Raw genomic sequence first — 18,117 nt, 5'->3', positions numbered from 1 at the left:
ATATGCCAGTCACTGAACTCTCTTTTTACAAAATATTTGCAATCCTGGAGCAAGGACATACCTGTAGATGGTTTAGTGGATAATACCATGGAGGGATACAACAAAATATAGAAACTATTGGTAAATGAATTAGGGAGGAAGTCACAATTCAATCTCATCCATAGAGCTTAAATTCCTTTCTTACCAACCACAGATTCATTGCAAACTGCCTCTTTCCACTTCAAAATGTCCACCTGTCACCTCTATTCTATTGCATTTGGTCCTGCCCTCAAATTTTGACATTTTGGGACTAAGTGATAGTGTACATCTATGGAGTAACCAACTGTCAGATCCCAAAAGATCCACTCCTCCTTTTATTTGGGAGTGACAAAAACATATCTATGTTTGTAAGGAACCACATCTATAAGTCTCAGGAGAACTCACAGCAGCCCCTAATATCACAGACATCAAAAAGGAACTGAGACTTTTGTTATATAGAGAAAAACTGGAATGGAGCTACATAATTATGCCTCATCTAAACATTTTTGTTCCAAGTTGAAAGCATTTATTGAAGCAACTCTCACTGATTCACAAATAATCATCTCTGCTGTCTTTTTTCACTTAGGTGGAAGGGAAAGCTAATGCTGGCCAAATCATTACTTAAAAGGAATATTTCTTTTACTTCTCTCCTAAGAGTCTCTCCACTCAGCCTCTTGAGAGTGTAACCCCATTGCAGACTCAAACACTAGTTCTTTCCGTTTGGTCAATCCTTTCTAGAACAGTAATGTCATATATGCCTGGATACCAGATTGTCTATTTCAACCCTCTCTGTTATACAGTATATGACTTTTCTTTTCATTCTTTTGTTTACCTAGCTCATTTCAACAGTTGAGCCTTGTTGTATTAAACTTTTAGGGCCACTTTGAGGTTCTGTTCTTCTTTTCTTTATGAGTCTCACACCAATGCCTCAGGGGTCTTTCCATCCATCCAAGCTTTCTTTTATGGTATTAGTCTCAGATTTACCCACTGTTAATTGTGTTTAAAGAATCGCATTTACTTTATTAATTTACATTGAATTGCACCATTGATCTATGGGATGAGGATACTCTATCTGGCTGTATTTACTCACATTATGGCATGAACTTCTTAATCATCTTTTTTTTCTCTTCTGTATTGTTAGTAGAATTTACATGATGATATGCAACATGTCTAAAATATTTCTTTTTTGTGCCTCTGATATAATCCACTGTACAATTAATGAATTAAATTAATTTTTAATTCTGTATAATAATACCTAATCTCTCCTCCACCCCTATGTGGTGTCTTTGTAATATTTCTGCTTTCTTTTGCTGACATAATCCACTGTAATTTTTTATTTCTGTATCAAAATTGCCTCATCTATCATTTTCAATTGTGGCCTACTATAAAAGCTTAGGTGATGTGCAGAGTATCTCTGCAATATATCTGCCCGTTTTCTCTAACATAATCCACTGTTCATTTTTTTTTTTGCTTGCCTCTCCCTCTTACTGTGCAGCAATGCACATACTCTACAGCCACTCTGCTATACTGTAAACCTTTTAAAGTGACACTAAACTCGTGTTTAAAAAAATATATTATTTTCAAGTATGTATTCTTAATTTAAAACAATGTACCTTCTGTTGCTTTCAGTCTTTCTTACAAATTTCCAAATTCCTTTTTTTTTTTGCTAATGTGATACAACTTCCTGTTAGAGGATGGCTACATTCATTTTGCATTGTTCAACTGTTATTAAAGGTACAGACACCCTCTCTTTCTCACTCCTAAGTTTGATAAGGGACTGTGGACTTTTGGATTTGTAGTGTGCATAGAGCAGTGTACATCACCACAACTTATGTGAGGGAAAAATGAGAGGTTCAGGAGCTCATAGAGGATGTTACAAGGAGGCAGAAAAATTTAGTATGAAAATTTAGTATGAAAAGATTTCATGAAAACTATATTACAGGGCCATTAAGTAGTGGATGTGTATCAATTTATGAAAAAAAAGACTTTCATTTAGTGTCACTTTTAATTTAGCTCAGAAATGTTAACCCTTCATAAGAAATGCCTCATCTTTGGAATGTGGGGTTGTGGTTTTAGAATTTTAGACTGTTGTAGATGATACCATATAGTGTTACACTAAAAAAGATCACTTGCCATGCTACATGTTTTTAACCACTTCAATACCGGGCACTTTTACCCCCTTCTTGCCCAGACCAATTTTCAGCTTTCAGTGCTCTCGCACTTTGAATGACAATTACTCAGTCATGCTACACTGTACCTCATCAAAACTTTTCTTATTTTTTTTCACAGAGATAGAGCTTTATTTTGGTGGTACTTAATCACCACTGTGTTTTTTATTTTTTGCGAAATAAGCGAAAAAATGGTGAAAATTAAAAAAGTACCTTTTTTCCTATCTATTAAAAAATATTTTCTTCATAAATTTAGGCCAACATATTTACTACTACATTTCTTTGGTAAAAATAACCCAAATCAGGGTATATTATTTAGTCTGTGTGAAAGTTATAGAGTCTAAAAGCTATGGTACCAATCATTGAAAATTGATCACATCTGATGTACTGATGGTCTATCTCATTTCCTGAGGCCCTAGCATGCTAGGAAAGTAAAAATACCCCCTCCCCCCCCCCCCCAAATGAACCCTTTTTGGAAAGTAGACAGTTCAAGCTATTTAGCAAGAGGCATGCTTGATTTTTTGAAGTTGTAATTTTTTTCCATCAATTCTTGGGAAATTTAAGAAATTATTTTTTTTTTTAACACAAAATTGATATATTAACAAGTTATTTCTCACACACGGCATATGCATACACTTTTAATTTCCTGACTACCTATCACATTTTTGAAGGCCCTGGAGCACTAGGACAATGGAATTACCCACAAAACGACCCCATTTTGTAAAGGAAACACCCCAACGTATATTCTATGAGGCATAATGAGTCTTTTGAACATTTTTTTCCACAAGTTTTTGAAAAATGTGGAAAGAAAATGATAACAATTTTTTACACAAAGTTGTCAATTTATAAGATATTTCCAACATACAGCATGTACATACCAAGAATTACACCTCAAAATACATTCTGCTACTTGTCCTGAGTTTGGTGATATCACATGTGTGAGACTTTTACACAGCCCAGCCACATACAGAGACCCAACATCCAAATAGCACCATCGGGCGTTCTAGGAGTATAAATTACACATCTAATTTCCTCACTACCTATCACATTTCTGAAGGCCCTGGAGCACCAGCACAATGGAATTACCGACAAAATGACCCTATTTGGGAAAGCCAAATTAATAGTTCAGGCAGCAGGCAGGAACATAGTCCAAAAAAAGTCCTGGGTCATTACAGACAGCAGGCAGAGATATGGTCAGCACAGCCAAAGTACTGGTTCAGGTAGCAGGCAAGAACATGGTCCATAAAAAGTCCTGGGTCATTACAGGCAGCAGGAAGAGATATGGCCAGCACAGTATTGGTCCAGGCAACAGGAAGGAACATCAGGCTTAGGGCCTCGGTCAGGTAAGACCTGGCCACAGGGGTAGAGGCTTCTTCCCACCCAATCTCTTCGGAGCCTCCGGACTAACAGACCCTGATTCGGGAATTACAAACCCCAGTGAAAACAAAAAACTGTTTTGTTCTACTCTGAAGCCTTTCACACATGTGAGACCCCTGTGTTATTTTGCATCCCACTACTACAGTAGCAGGGCAAAAGATCAGTTCAAGCGGCAGGCAAAAAACATGGTCAATTAACAGGCCAGTGCAGGTGGAAGGCAGAAACATAGTTTAGAAACAATCCAGATGGCAGGCAAAAGCATTGTCAGTAAATAGGCCAGGGGCAGGTCAGGTGGAAGGCAGAAAAGTGGTTTAGAAACAATACAGATGGCAGGCAAAGGCATCATCAGTAAACAGGCCAGGGTCAGTTAACGTGGAAGGCAAAGGCATGGTCAATCAAAGCAGCAGGCAAATGATCAGCACAGATTTTAGAAACTGGGAAATTGCAGGCTGTTAAATATAAGGGGAACTAATATTTTACCTCCTCTTCTGCAGCATACCCAACATTTTTTTTTGAGTCTTCTTTCTGATTTTGTGGGTGGAATGTTTTCTGGAAAATGACGCTCATGAAGTCTGCTCACACAATCAGAGCAAATGTTTTCTGGGGGGGAGCCTTGCTGGTAGATCAGGGCAGTGATAATTTCTTCTATATATTTGAGGAAGGTGGTGGGTCTTTCTTTTGACTTTTGATAGATGACAAATGCATTGTAAATGGCCAAATGGAAAAAAAAATGCAACTTTTTTGTACCAGAAGATGGACTTGCTTGTTGACAAATAGGGCTATAGCATCTGGTTATTTAAATCCACCTCCCCCCCCCGAACCGATTATAATCGTGGATACATTCAGTTTTTTGGACGGGACCCCATCTTACATGAATTTCCACCAAGGTGCCATTGTGGATGGTGGACAGGACATATACATTTCTCTTATTCCTCCACTTCATGGCCAACACTTCTTCGTTTCTCAGATTTGCAGATTCCTCCTTTGTAGTCTTCTGGTGATAAACTTTGTGGGAAGCCCTTTCTATTTTTTTGGGTGGTGCCGCAGGCCATCGTTTTCTCACCGTACAGATGCCGGAAAAGGGGGAGACTGGTATAATAGTTATCAAGGTAGATATGATAACCTTTTTGGAACAGTGGGAATGCCAGGTCCCAAACAATTTTGCCACTTTTGCCACGTAGGTTGTGCACTCAGGGGGCTGGAGCTGGGAGTCTTTCCTTTGTACATGCGGAATACATGCACATATCCTGTAGCTCTTTTGCAGAGCTTGTTCAGCTTCAATCCATACCTGGCCCTTTTACTAGGGATGTATTGCTTGAATCCTAGCTGGCCAGTGAAGTGGACAAGGGATTCATCCACACAAATTTGTTGCTCAGGGACATAAAGTTTCGCAAATCTCTTAGCAAAAGAATTTATTAGGGGGCGGATTTTGCCTAACTTGTCATAGTTGGGATGATCTCTGGGAGGGCACTGTGAGTTGTCATTGAAACGTAGAAATCGCATGTTCAGATCATAGCATGACCAGGATATTACAGCAGAATGGAAGGGCATATGATGGATGGGGTTGGTGGACCAGTAGGCATGCAGTTAATTTTTTTTTGTAAGCCCCATGTTAAAACGTAAGGCCCAAAAATAATTTTAACTCCTCCACTGTGAAACGTCTCTATAGAAAAGGACGGGCGTAGGATGTACTGGGATTATTATCAATATACTGCTGAACAAAAAGGTTTGTCTGGTCTACAATGTATTGCAGTAAATTGGCAGGGAAAACAAATAAAAAAAATCAATTTAAAAAAATTTTCAGTATTGATTTGCACACATGGCTGTGCGGAGAAAGGTGGGATTGAAGCTGATCCTGAGCTGAAAGGCAGCCATATTGGGTTTGCCAGGGTGTCAGGAAGATATGTTTGGGTCCTAATTCTCGGGGTCTGGTGGAATATTCCAGTGCTGGCACTGGGCCTTTCATCCTGGGGTCTAGCACCATTGGTGTCTGCTGATTAACCACTTGGGTGTATGGAGTTGATTGTGGTTGCCTGCTCTTCTTTTTTGTCCTTTATTGGACACACACCAACTGTATATTATTTATGAGAATTGTTTGATTCATTTATATTTCACTTAGCATAACACTAGATATTTATTTTGATTTGTGATTTAGAAGGGATATCCTCTTGATGTGTTTGCTGTACACAATTAGGTTTGGGTATTTGCACGGTTTTCAATTTATTATATACAGAAAACATACTTGGCATTAAATGGCTAATACACTTTAGCTGCAATTTAGTCTACACAGGCATGTAATTGATAATGGTTAATTGATAAAAATGTAAAGTTTCAGCAACTGTCAAAAATGAAGGTAGTTCAACTTAACCAAATATTGTAGGGGACCACATAGAATAACCCTGTCATGTCACTGGCAAGTAAAGATGAAAATATTTTTGAAAACCATCTCTGCTTATGGTCCATCCATCAGTTTGGCTTCGCACATGATTTCTTGCAGGCAAACTGCAGATGGTCTCACTACGTGCCTTTACAAGGTAAATGTTGAAAAGACCTAGTGTTTTTCCACACAACTTGTTTTCTTTTAACCACTTTAATACCAGACAATTTCACCCCCTTCCTGCCCAGGCCAATTTTCAGCTTTCAGAGTGACAATTGCACAGTCATGCAAAACTCTACCCATAATACATTTTCAGCATTTTTTCCTCAAAAATAGTACTTTCTTTTGGTGGTATTTAATCACCACTGGGTGTTTATTTTATGCTAAATAAAAGAAAAAAGACATTTTGAGGGAAAAAAACATATTTTTCTTTGTTTCTGTTAAATTTAAGCCAAACTGTATTCTACTACATTTTTGATGAAAATAACCTAAATCAGTGTTTATTATTTAGTTTGTAGGAAAGCTATACATTCCACAAACATTGGTACTATATACTGTATATCTGAAAATGGATCAATCCTGATGTACTGATCTCATTTCTTGAGGTCCGAAAATATCAGGACAGTGCAAATACCCTCTAATTGACCCTTTTTTAGAAAGCAAACAGTCCAAGGTATTTAGTAAGAGGCATGGTAAGTTTTTTGAAGTTGCCATTTTTTTGTCATAATTGTTTTGGAACATGAAGAAATTAAAAAAAAAACATTCACAATTTTTTTTATGTACTGTCACCAGTGCAGTGTAGTGTCATTATATAATTGGTGTGGTGGTGAACAGGGACACTGACTGGTAACTGTATGTTTAAAAAAAAATATTTTTTTCAACATTTTTTTATTTATTACATTTTTTAATTTTTTACAGTTTTTTTTTTACACTGTGACCAGAGCAATAGAATGTTACCATAGTAACACTGTACTACTCTGGGGAAGTGATCAGGATTGTTTTTGTTTTGTTTTGTTTTACACATTATGATTGTCTTTACCAGTGAATTTCACTGTTATTAAATTGATTCATTCAGTGTTTACTATTGTGGCTAGCTGTGATTTGCTACCGCTAATCACTTGTCTCAGATGGGCTGTGATTGGCCCTGTCTGTACCATGTGATCACCAATCACAGACATCAACACAATAGTACACAATGGATGGCATGAATGAAAGACATTCATTGTGTACAATTGTCATGTGATCTGCTGTGATTGCTCACAGTGATCACATAGTACCAGTAGCTCCCGGTACTGGTGGACACAGCAGGTGACAGATCGCTGCGCAGTGTGCCCCAGTCTGGGATGCCATTTGATGTCCACCTGGAATGTATTGTAAAATGACGCCTGGGCGGGAACTAATTAAAACACATACTAAGTATATCACAAATTTACTGACCAGTATGGATGTCACACCACTTCCTCAAACTCAATCTGTCTAAAACAGCTTGTAATATTTCCTCCTCCCTGATCCCCTCCCCATGCCTTTATCATTGAGATCAAAGGCACAACCATTGGTCCCTCCACACATGCAAGGGGGCTAGGTGTAATCCTAGACTCTGACCTCTCCTTTGGGCTCCCACATCCAATCACTGGCTAAATATTGCCACCATAACCTCCACACAATTTCCAGAATTCACCCCTTCCTGGCCAATCAGAGCAATCACAATTGTAAATAGTGTAGCACCACCTACATTTGAGAGTCTTTCCTTTCTTCTTACAATGGAGGATTCAATGAATAATTCCATTTAATAAAAGCTCCTGACTGCAGCAGAGAAAGGCTGCAATTGGTGATGGATGGAGTTTTAAAGGGCCACTAACAGCCATTGCTGTTATATAAATACCACAGATGAAAATGAAGATGGAAAAATCCAAATGTCGATGAACAGCACCTTATGCTAGGGAGAACATGCAAATATAACCACCAAATTAGCATAAAGAATAAAAAGTCTTTTATTTCAACAACCTTGTAAAAAACTGAAAAAATATGCAAAATGATGGTTTACTTCTTTTCAAATATGCAGGGTCTCATTTAGAAAACTGCTACTTTAATTCAAAATTACACTCATTTTCCAGAGCAGGACTAAATATGATTGTTGACTCTGGGATACTCTTAATGCAAATTAAGAAACAACTTTCTAGTGCTGGATTTCCCAGAAAAAAATCCTTCCACTCTAAAAACTAGAAATACGGGTACATCAACTGTAATATTTAATATAGTGGATAGGCAATGCAGGCTTGTAGAAAAATCATAGATTTGGAAACTCAAGGACTAATTAATTATGGCCTTGTAAAACAAATGCATACAGCATATTACCACAGTCACCTGCACACATGGTCTTTCAGGAACCTTAGCAATGACCTGGATTATTAATGTCTACACTCAGGCTGACATTGTCTACCCATCCAGCTCCAGAGTTGTATGTGATACAGCTTCAGAAAACTTAAACAATAGCTTTAGTAAGTTGAATATGACATACTGTATTATTCATATTTTAGAAAACCAAAGATTAGAGACAGTCAGCTATTTATACACTGAATATTCTGCATATACAGGGAAAACCACAAGTACTTTTTGAAAGGGTATTTAAAAAAAAGTTCACACTATTGAACATGATTTTTCAGTAATGTTCACTCTTGGAGAAGCGAAAGAGCGTGTGCTTCAATTATCCAGTAACGCATAAAGCTCTTTTTTGTTTTTATCCCACTGTATATGAGTGAATCTGGGACCATTAGTATGTCAGCCTTATAGTATTGCCATAATTTAAAATAATGCCGACATGTCACTTAATCGATTTTCAAATGCTATATATTCTGAAGAGCTAGTGAGATTGTGTCACGAATCATCAGGATCATGCAGCATCTGATATGCATTCATCAAGGGGTACAAGATCAAGTTATTATTATTATTATTTGAAAAAAAAACACTTCAACAACTTAATTTTAATAAAAAAATAACAATTTTTTTTCATGGTTTCTGTTTCTGGTGCATTTAAAGGGATAGAATAGTATTTTACTTTATTCAATTGTACTTTTTAGTGGAAAAAAATAATTGTATTTTCTTCTTTGTTTCATATTGTATATATGAAACATCCTCTATAAATAGTTTACCTTCACACGATACAGTGTTAAATTCAGTCTTACTGCTATGCTAAGAATAGCATGAATAGCCTTTGATGTTAATAGATCTGAATAGGAAGATATTAAAATTACACATAGTACACAGCTCAGTAAGTACATCAAAAGACCCCACATTCTCTTTATAAACTGATTTTTGTTCTGGTTTTCCAAGTATAAAAGGTGAGAGTAAGGTAAGCCATACATTTTGAATTTTTTTTTCCCTTCATCACAGGAAACAAATATTGTTTTATTTCCCCATGAACACTGACTGTGCTGAATCCCTCTCGCGGTACTTTTGTGTTCTTTCCATGAGGAGTCTTCCCTGCTGGCAGAACACAATGATTAGTGTTGCCGGTAGTACTAATCATTTGAGGAAAACCAGACAGCCTGGTTGTACACAAGTCGGTCTATCAACCAGGGTGCCCAGACAAGGATCAAAATGTGGAAGCATGTATGGCTGGATTTCATCTCCCTAAACATTCACAAACAGTAATATATACTTAAAAGGCTCATTCATACCACTCTGTATTAAAAGTGTATTTACTTATTGTAAAATAATGCTTAATCAAACAATGGAAAAATTAAACAAAATAAACTTGTTCATGTTCAAGAAATAAAAATGGCAAGTAAAAAAGATGAAAGTGAAGAAGTGTCACAGTAAAAATGTGTAAAATTAACTAGTATTTAGAAATTATTTCAGCTGCAAACTTGCAGCTCGGGTTTTTGAAACCAAGATTATCACATAAATTAGGCAGTTTTGGTATGAGTTGATTAACTTAACAATAAAAAAAAAAACTTAACAATAAAATTCTTCAAGAACAACTTTGGTTCAAAAGAAAGAGTACACACCACTACAGGTGAGTCCACTAATTTGCTCTTGCTAACACACTACTAGTTGCTGGCCCAGCCTATAGCTGCATTCACAGGAAAGATAAAAATGGTAGTCGGTCGCACATCTAAAACCACCTTTATTGTGAATACTTAAATAAAATGCAGAGCCACAAGGTTACAGCAGAAGAATACAGAAAACAGATAACATGTTTCGTGCTTACTCAGCGCTTAATCATAGCTGTCTAAACAGACTCATCACCTAAACAAGAAAACAGTGCAAGAACACCCTCCCATAAGCAGGTGAACTCCAATAGGATGATGAACCACACATCTGCTAATAATTATTGGCTGCTGTATGCTGCCTGCAGAAAAGAAAGAGAAAAAGTCACACACCATTTTAAAAACATGAATGTAACATCTAATGTATATATAATAAAAAAAAGACTCACTCCACAGATTTGTGTTTACTACTCCTTTCCCTTCGCTGAACACTGAGTATTGCCAGTCTTCAAATGGCCTGCACGTGGTGCTTTCTGTTAGCTGGTCTTCTGTGAGGTAGTAGGAACTGGGCAGTAGAATGATTATTCATCAGACCTCAACTGGGAGCCGAAGAAGAAGAAGAAGTAGAATGAGCAGGGCATTCTTTAAAAGAGGCAGAAGTGCTAGAGTAGAAAAGTGTTGGAAAAGTGAGCAGTGCACCTCACAGTGGACAGCATAGAGCAGCTATGAACGAGCTGGAAAAAAAGCTCTGCCATAACCAAGCATATGTCTGGGTTCTGAACAGGGGCAGACTGACAACTCATGGGGCCCCCGGGCAATAGGGGATCATGGGGCCCCTGTGTCCTTGCCCAAACTCAAAAAAGCCTATGAAAAAGGTACCAGGGGCACCTCATGGGGCCCCCTACTGTCCCGGGCCTTCGGGCAGTGCCCGAGTTTTCCAAATGGTCAGTCCGCCCCTGGGTCTGAACAATAGTTTGGAAAAGCTCCTTGCACTACAGCTCCTTCCACATAGCAGAAAGTACCTGGTCTGGGAATCCTCACAGCGGCATACTTCCGGACACCATTCATTTTTTGTTTATATGGCTTATTATTCTTTTATTATTCGTTTATTTATATTTTTAAACTCATGTTGATGTTGTATAGCTGCTGACCCATATTGTGAGTAGCAGGGTACACATGATCAATTACACATGGTGACTGGGAAGACAGCCGCCACTGAGACACCAGTGAACTTTGTGAAGTGGCTACCTTTGATGAGAGATGCTTCCAGCTGTCACATCATCCTGGTTGCCCTCTTCGTATGAACGAGGGCTCAAATGAAAATGTAGCCCATCAGATACTAGACATAGGGAGCCTTATGTCTTCACATAAAAGTAGAGCTACAGCCTGGTGGTGTCCATTAAATTCTAGCTACAGCCATAAAGTAATTTTATGGTAGTTTAAACAGGCCTAATTTCGGAGATGATGAGGTTGTAGGGCTGCACACAGCAGAGGCCAGACACACCTGAAATTCCTTGACATGCAGAGGATGTGACTGACTGTCTTACAAGGCCTGAGTAATCTTAATCCTCCTAGGCACTAGGGGGCCAGTATTTATTAGGCATTGCTGTAGGGAGGATTCCTACAGCCATCATCTGCCCACGATTTTAACAATGCAAAGAGAAGAGCAGGCAGAAAATAAAATGGAGGGTGAATCTTACAGCCATTAGCATATCACTCTTTGACAACACAGGGCAGAATCAGGCAGTTACAAAAATGAATGGTGCTCTCAGGCCCTAAGATAGCTGTAAAGCTAACTTCATTTTTCAAGAAGACACTTCCCTGTCACTTGTGTCTCCATGCTTAGGAACTTAAGAATAGCAACTATAGTTCTAAGTATAAAGCTCCCATTGACTTGTGCCACTGCTCTTAGGCCTGTGGGAGCTGCCGTCAAACTTTGTTGCCACTGCTCAATTTTTCCCATACCTTTTTGATGGCTGTAGCTCTGTTTTTTTTATGAAGATGCCCACCTCCGCCTTGGGTCTCTATATTGGCCCGTTTGTACTGACATTAAAATGTGAGCCAATGGCCAATTTTCAACCACCCAAATTTGAGGACTGTAGTTCTATTCTTTATAGGAAAATGGTTGCTTGTACATTGTAATTCCACATTATTGGCTAGTCAATCTACTCTGTTTTCCTGCAGCAAAACCTATGACTTTGAATGCATTAAAAAAACATTTGAAGTATAAATACTATTCTTTCCTATGGCGGAGGTTCAAATTTATATGCTGCAGTTTTTGGTCCACATGTATACATGAGCATTACCAAACTTGCAGACATGGATGTGAATGGTTGTTTAGGCCTATTGTCACTGCTGCCAAACTTTGGTGCCGTTGGCCAATTTTGTATCCACAAAACTTAAGGACTGCATCTAATTTATTAAAGAAAATTTTCAGATATGATGATAGAGGGGTACCAGTAGTTCCAAGAGTTGGAGAAGTTTAAATTTGATAAAATGGACATTTAGCAAACCTAAAATGGTATTTTTTCCCATTTTTTCACCTTCTTATCTATTTATCTGCCATTTGCAAAAGCTAGCCAAAGATTCTTTAAAAACTCATTAATTACTCTTGTGAGTCTGCTGCTCAGAATGAAAATTTGCCTCATATTCATGGTTGGGTGAATCCGAAGCTCATCCCTATTCTTCAACTGCCAACACACATCTGGATTTGTTAAATGCCAGGTCCCAGGCTGTGTGCTGTGATTCCTCTTGTTTGCTACTGTATCACTACTTTGTCTTGTAATGCCTTAATGGGCAGTTGGAAGAACCAACTTCCCACATGAAAGTATTAGGTGCTGAAGATTATTTTGTTGTCATAGCTCTTGAGCATATCAAAGTTAGGACTTGCCCACACCCTTAAAGCAGTATTAAACCCTAAGGCTTGGTTCACACTTATGCTTTTTGCTTTTGATCCATTTGTAAATACTTTTTGCATTGAGCTTTGCATTTTTACATGCACATTTTTACACATGCGTTTTCACCGCATTTTTTTTTCAGATTTTTTTGTTAAAGTGTGACTTTTTTTGTTGCTTGGTAAAAAAAATGCAATACGTGGCAAAAACGTGGCAAAAAAAAACGCACTACATGTGTTCAGCAGCTTCTAAATTGAAATCTATTGTAGCAAATATGCTGCCTTTTGCATAAAAAAAAAGTCTCTGACCCTTTCCAAAAATGCAGCTGCTCAAAAAGCATAGATGTGAACATGTCCCATAGGAGGCCATGTTAAATGGACTGCATTGCATTTCTTCAAAAAGCATTAAAAAACGCATTGGTGTGAACCAGGGGCAAAGCAAACATTATACTGCAGCTTACTAATTATTGGATATGAAGGCTGTATTAGTTTCCTTTTTTTTGGCTTCCTTTCTTCTATTTTCATCTGGCGATTCAGCCAGCAACTCTGCTGTTTTTCTGAATTTCAATCTGGTCAGCAGAATGCATTTTTTCTTTATGGATAAGACCATCCATTTACCACTGGCAGGGGTGACTGAAATGATCAGCTTTTATTTATTCATGTAAAACCTATATCCCAAAAGGAAAAAAAAAGGTTGCTGTAACTGATTATAAAGTAGTAACTGGAGTTCGGCTTCCATGTGTTATTTGTGTTCAAATCTACTAATACGTTTAACACTCCCCTCCACCCATACTGGCAATGCTGCTGTCTGCTGTGTCCTGGCTCATTCATCCAGAGTTGTGTCTCACTAATACAGGAGGTGTGTTACTGGCCAGGTCACCAGGTTAAAAAAGAGGGAAAAAGACAAAGAAAAGAAAACTGATACAGCCATCACATCTAATGATAGGTAAGCTGCATTTAATACATTTTTGTTTTGGCTTTAATACCACTTTAAGTACTGATAGTTTTGTTTTACTTTTGGAAAGGGCTTTTTTTAAATTAGTTTTCAGGCAGTTTAAATATTTAAAGCTGAACTCCGGGGAAAAAAAGTTAATTTTGCATATTTGTACTAACCAATTACCTCTACTTAGGTTTATATTGAATGTGCATAATTGCTGTGTTGGTTAGAACTCTTAGATTCATTCATACCCAGCAATACAGTGAGTAGAAGGCTCCTAGCTTTCATACGGTACATATTGTGAGAAAAAGGGAGTCAATTGCACTCCACCCTGTACATTCATAAAATATCTTGTACTCTTTGCACACAATAAAAAACTGTGATTGGACAAGGCGAGATTGTAATATACATCTGTCCATTCACTCCCCTCATTCATTTACAGAATGTCCTTTATAATGTGAAAACGAATGCAAGAGATTTTATGAATTGACAAGGTGGAGGTAGAGTGACCCAAAGTCCTTGACTAAGTGCCAATGTTAAATAACCTTTTCTTCCAAGTTTTGATCACATAACAGCTCTTTTTCCATTTCTTACTGAGCACGGCAGCAGTTGTGGATGTGCAAGTGGTACCAGGAACATGAAGGTGATATTTTACCATTGTAAGAGACTTCCATTGCCCTTTTTCTATACTTTTTTCTAGGCCACTATGATAATGTTCTGAGACTATTGCTACTACTGCTGCTGCGACTTAACAATGAAACGGTGAGCAGCAACAAATAGTGAAGAGGAAAAGGTAACAATGCTGTGGTCATTTTCAGCCATATTACAACATTGTCATTCTTTCACAAGAACTAGCTCTTCTAAAATTTTACTAGCAGGATCAACAGGTATGAATCAATAGATAAAAGGTAAGATGTTTTCCATTCATGTGGTACAATTTGTTATTTTGACTGGACATATACATTGTACTTAAACCTATTTACCAGGGGCAAGCGGGTCATGTAGAGGATTATAGCTGAAAGTGCAGCTACCCTTTAAATGTCAACCAAACATAAGATTTAAAAAGTTGAAAATCATACCTTTTGATTAATATATTTTTTATATTGTACATGTAGTGTTTAATTCGTTTAGGAAGATATTAAAATAAATGGTCAGATTACAGACAGACTAAGTAACAGCTGTTGACATTTCAAGTTAACTTTATATGAACAAATAAATCTTGCAAGCTATAAAGAGTATATTTTCAGATATTATAAATCATCTAGTTATGTTCAGTATTAATTAATGGAATAATTATATTCAGTGTCAGAATGACATTGTTCCAAATTCCTCAAATTCAACACATTAAAAGAAAATTGATATAAAACATCCCTTGCTTTTTTATAGGAACATTCTGTGAATATTAAAGGATAAGTTCATGTTTGGGAACATGTTACATGTTCCACCCTTTTTTTGGTGCTACAGCCAGTGGACCCCCACCCCCCCCCCCCAACTCCATGACAGCAGTATGGGAAAAGTTCCCCGTATTACCTGTCACTTTTTAAAAACAGCGCAGATGTGTGGAGCTCTACCCACACTGCCAAGTCATTCATTCAGAGTGTTCTGTGAATGAATTAACTACTTAGTGGCTGTCAGCTTGTAGTTCTCAATTAACAACCATGGCGCTGTGGTAGCTCATTGTTCATTCCTGTCAGTATATACTGACAGGTTTGCAGGAGACCTGCATAGCACCAGTGATCTGCTGATCACTGGTGCAAACAGTGGCGGACTGACAACTCATGGGGTCCCCGGGCAATAGGGGATTATGGGGCCCCCGTGTCCTTGCCCAAACTCAAAAAAGTCTATGAAAAAGGTACCAGGGGCATCTCATGGGGCCCCCTACTGACTCCGGGCCCTCGGGCAGTGCCCGAGTTTCCAAATGGTCAGTCCGCCCCTGGGTGCAATGCTTTATGTGCTCCTGCAACCAAAAATAATAAATGCACATTTTATTATCTGCAAAAAAAGTGCATTTATTATTTTTGGTCAAACGGTGAATCTGTATAAACATCTTCCTCAAAGAAGGATTCCAGGAAAAAAAAAAGTTTTTAAAATCTACTGGCACACAGGAGCTATGTGCAATGAGATGTATGCTATCTCCTGGAGATCCTTTTTTAGTAATTTGCAATTTCACTGAATGCCAATAGTATAGCTATTACTATAGCCATACTATACAGCATCATTTGTTGTTGCACTGCCCACTCCTCATCTAAGTTTGTCCAATCACAGAACACTTTGTATTTTGTCAATAGGTTCATAGAATGCAAAGATTTTTGTGAATGGGCAGGGGAGAGGAGGGGAGGAGAGCAGAGCAACTGCTGTGTAGGAGAGCCAAGGAGTAAAGTTAAAACTATACTTTTGTAGCTCATTGTACCCGTCAATTGCAAGCTAAACAGAGAGAGAGAGATCAAAAAGGTGGTATACATCTCCTTGCAACTAACTCATTGTATGCAAGCAGATTCAAAAATGTTTAGGAAAAACATGGATCTACAGTATACTCTGACAAAAAAAAGTAAAAAAATATATATATTAAAAGAAAAAAAATGGGGCAGGACTGATGGACCACTTGGTCTTTTTTCTGCCGTCACTCTTCTATTTTAACAAACTGCTATAGGCCGGGCGGGACACTCCTCGTTGTGACTGGGCATCATATGACTTCCTGTCAAAATGAGCTACTCACGCTCATATGGAAGAAAAATATATTTGAAATATATTTTTTAAATATTCTTCCCAAATATATTGACATATATTTGAAATGCCACAATTTTGGCCATATTCAATATATTTCAAAATATATTTCAATAAATATATATATATATATATATATAAATAGACTGTATGTTGAAATGTATTTTTATTACAAAATATATGAAAAATATTTTTAAAAATACATTTCAAATATACTATAATATATATATTTTAAATATAGTCTTCAGATTTTGTTTTACATATAAAAAAGTAATTTTAACATATATTTTTAAAAAATATTTGTAAATGCATTCCAAAAATGTAGATTTGTATTTTTAAAACATACAGTATATTTGAAATCTATTTTTAAAAATACTTTTCATATATTTTGTAATAAAAACACATTTCAACATATAATATATATATATATATATATATATATTTATTGAAATATATTTTGAAATATATTGAATATGGCCAGAATTGTAGCATTTCAAACATATGTCAATATATTTGGGAAGAATATTTTTAAAATATTTTTCAAATATATATACTTTTCTTCCACCGCGCAGCAGTATGATCTGTCACAGGCTGTGTCCACGGGACACAGCCGATGACATATCACTACACCAGCCCGTTGCCAGCGTTATGTGGTATATTTTAGTCCCCCCTCCTCATTTTATTTTAAAGTCAATATAGGAAATCACAGGAAAAATACCCTTATTATTATATCCTGGAACATACTGGGATTTCAGGAACCACTTAACCTCCCTGGCGGTTTTCCCGAGTGTAGCTCGGGGTAAAATTTCTATACCACAAGCGGTAACCCCGAGCTACACTCGGGCTTACCATGCGGCGCTGCTCTGGGGGTCCCTGCAGCACTTACCTTGTCCTTCGTTCCCACGATGTGTCCCCTGCAGCGTCCCCGGCCATCTCCTCCTCATTTTTTTTTTTTCAATTTTAAATAGTAAAACATTGCTGTTTCATCCCATTTCACATACATATTGTCCCTAGTGCTTTGTCCTGTGCCCTGCCTGCATTTTGTCTGTTCATTCTGCCTGGAAACTGAGAAAAGTCCATGGCATCCAAAAAGTGTCCCTTTAAGTCAAAAGCGGTTTTAGACTGGCTAGACAACAGTGATAGTAAATCAGAACCACTTACAGAATTGAGTGATAATGATTTGTGGGGAAATTTTCCTAAAAATTACAGCCTACAATAAAAAACTATTTCCATGCGAAAAAATGGTACCGCTTTCAGCACAAAAAATCGGAAGGAATCATACCACTAGGGAGGTTAAAGGAAAGTCATTCTTCTATGCCCTGGCTAAGCATACTCTTTTTCTGGTCTACTTGCAGGAGATTCATCCGAACAAAGAAACCTCCTATTTATTAAGGCAACCAAGGCAATCCCAATACAATGATGAATATAATTTTTAAACACTTCCCACTCTAGGGAGTATGTTTACTAACATATAAAGATCTCCCTTTCTCCTGCAGTAATGTCATACATTGCTACTGTGTATGTTTATCCTCCATATACCCCTGATGTACCCAATATTTTTTAATACAAACAATTTGTATTAATTTTTTTAAGGGTTTACAAAATTTGTTTCATAAAGGATTGAACAAAAATAT

This window comes from Staurois parvus, unplaced genomic scaffold (genome assembly GCF_062004578.1).
Source record: "Staurois parvus isolate SC_StPar_1 unplaced genomic scaffold, SC_StPar_1.0 ptg000198l, whole genome shotgun sequence".
NCBI classification, from domain to species: domain Eukaryota; kingdom Metazoa; phylum Chordata; class Amphibia; order Anura; family Ranidae; genus Staurois; species Staurois parvus.
Note: the sequence above shows the minus strand (reverse complement) of the source record.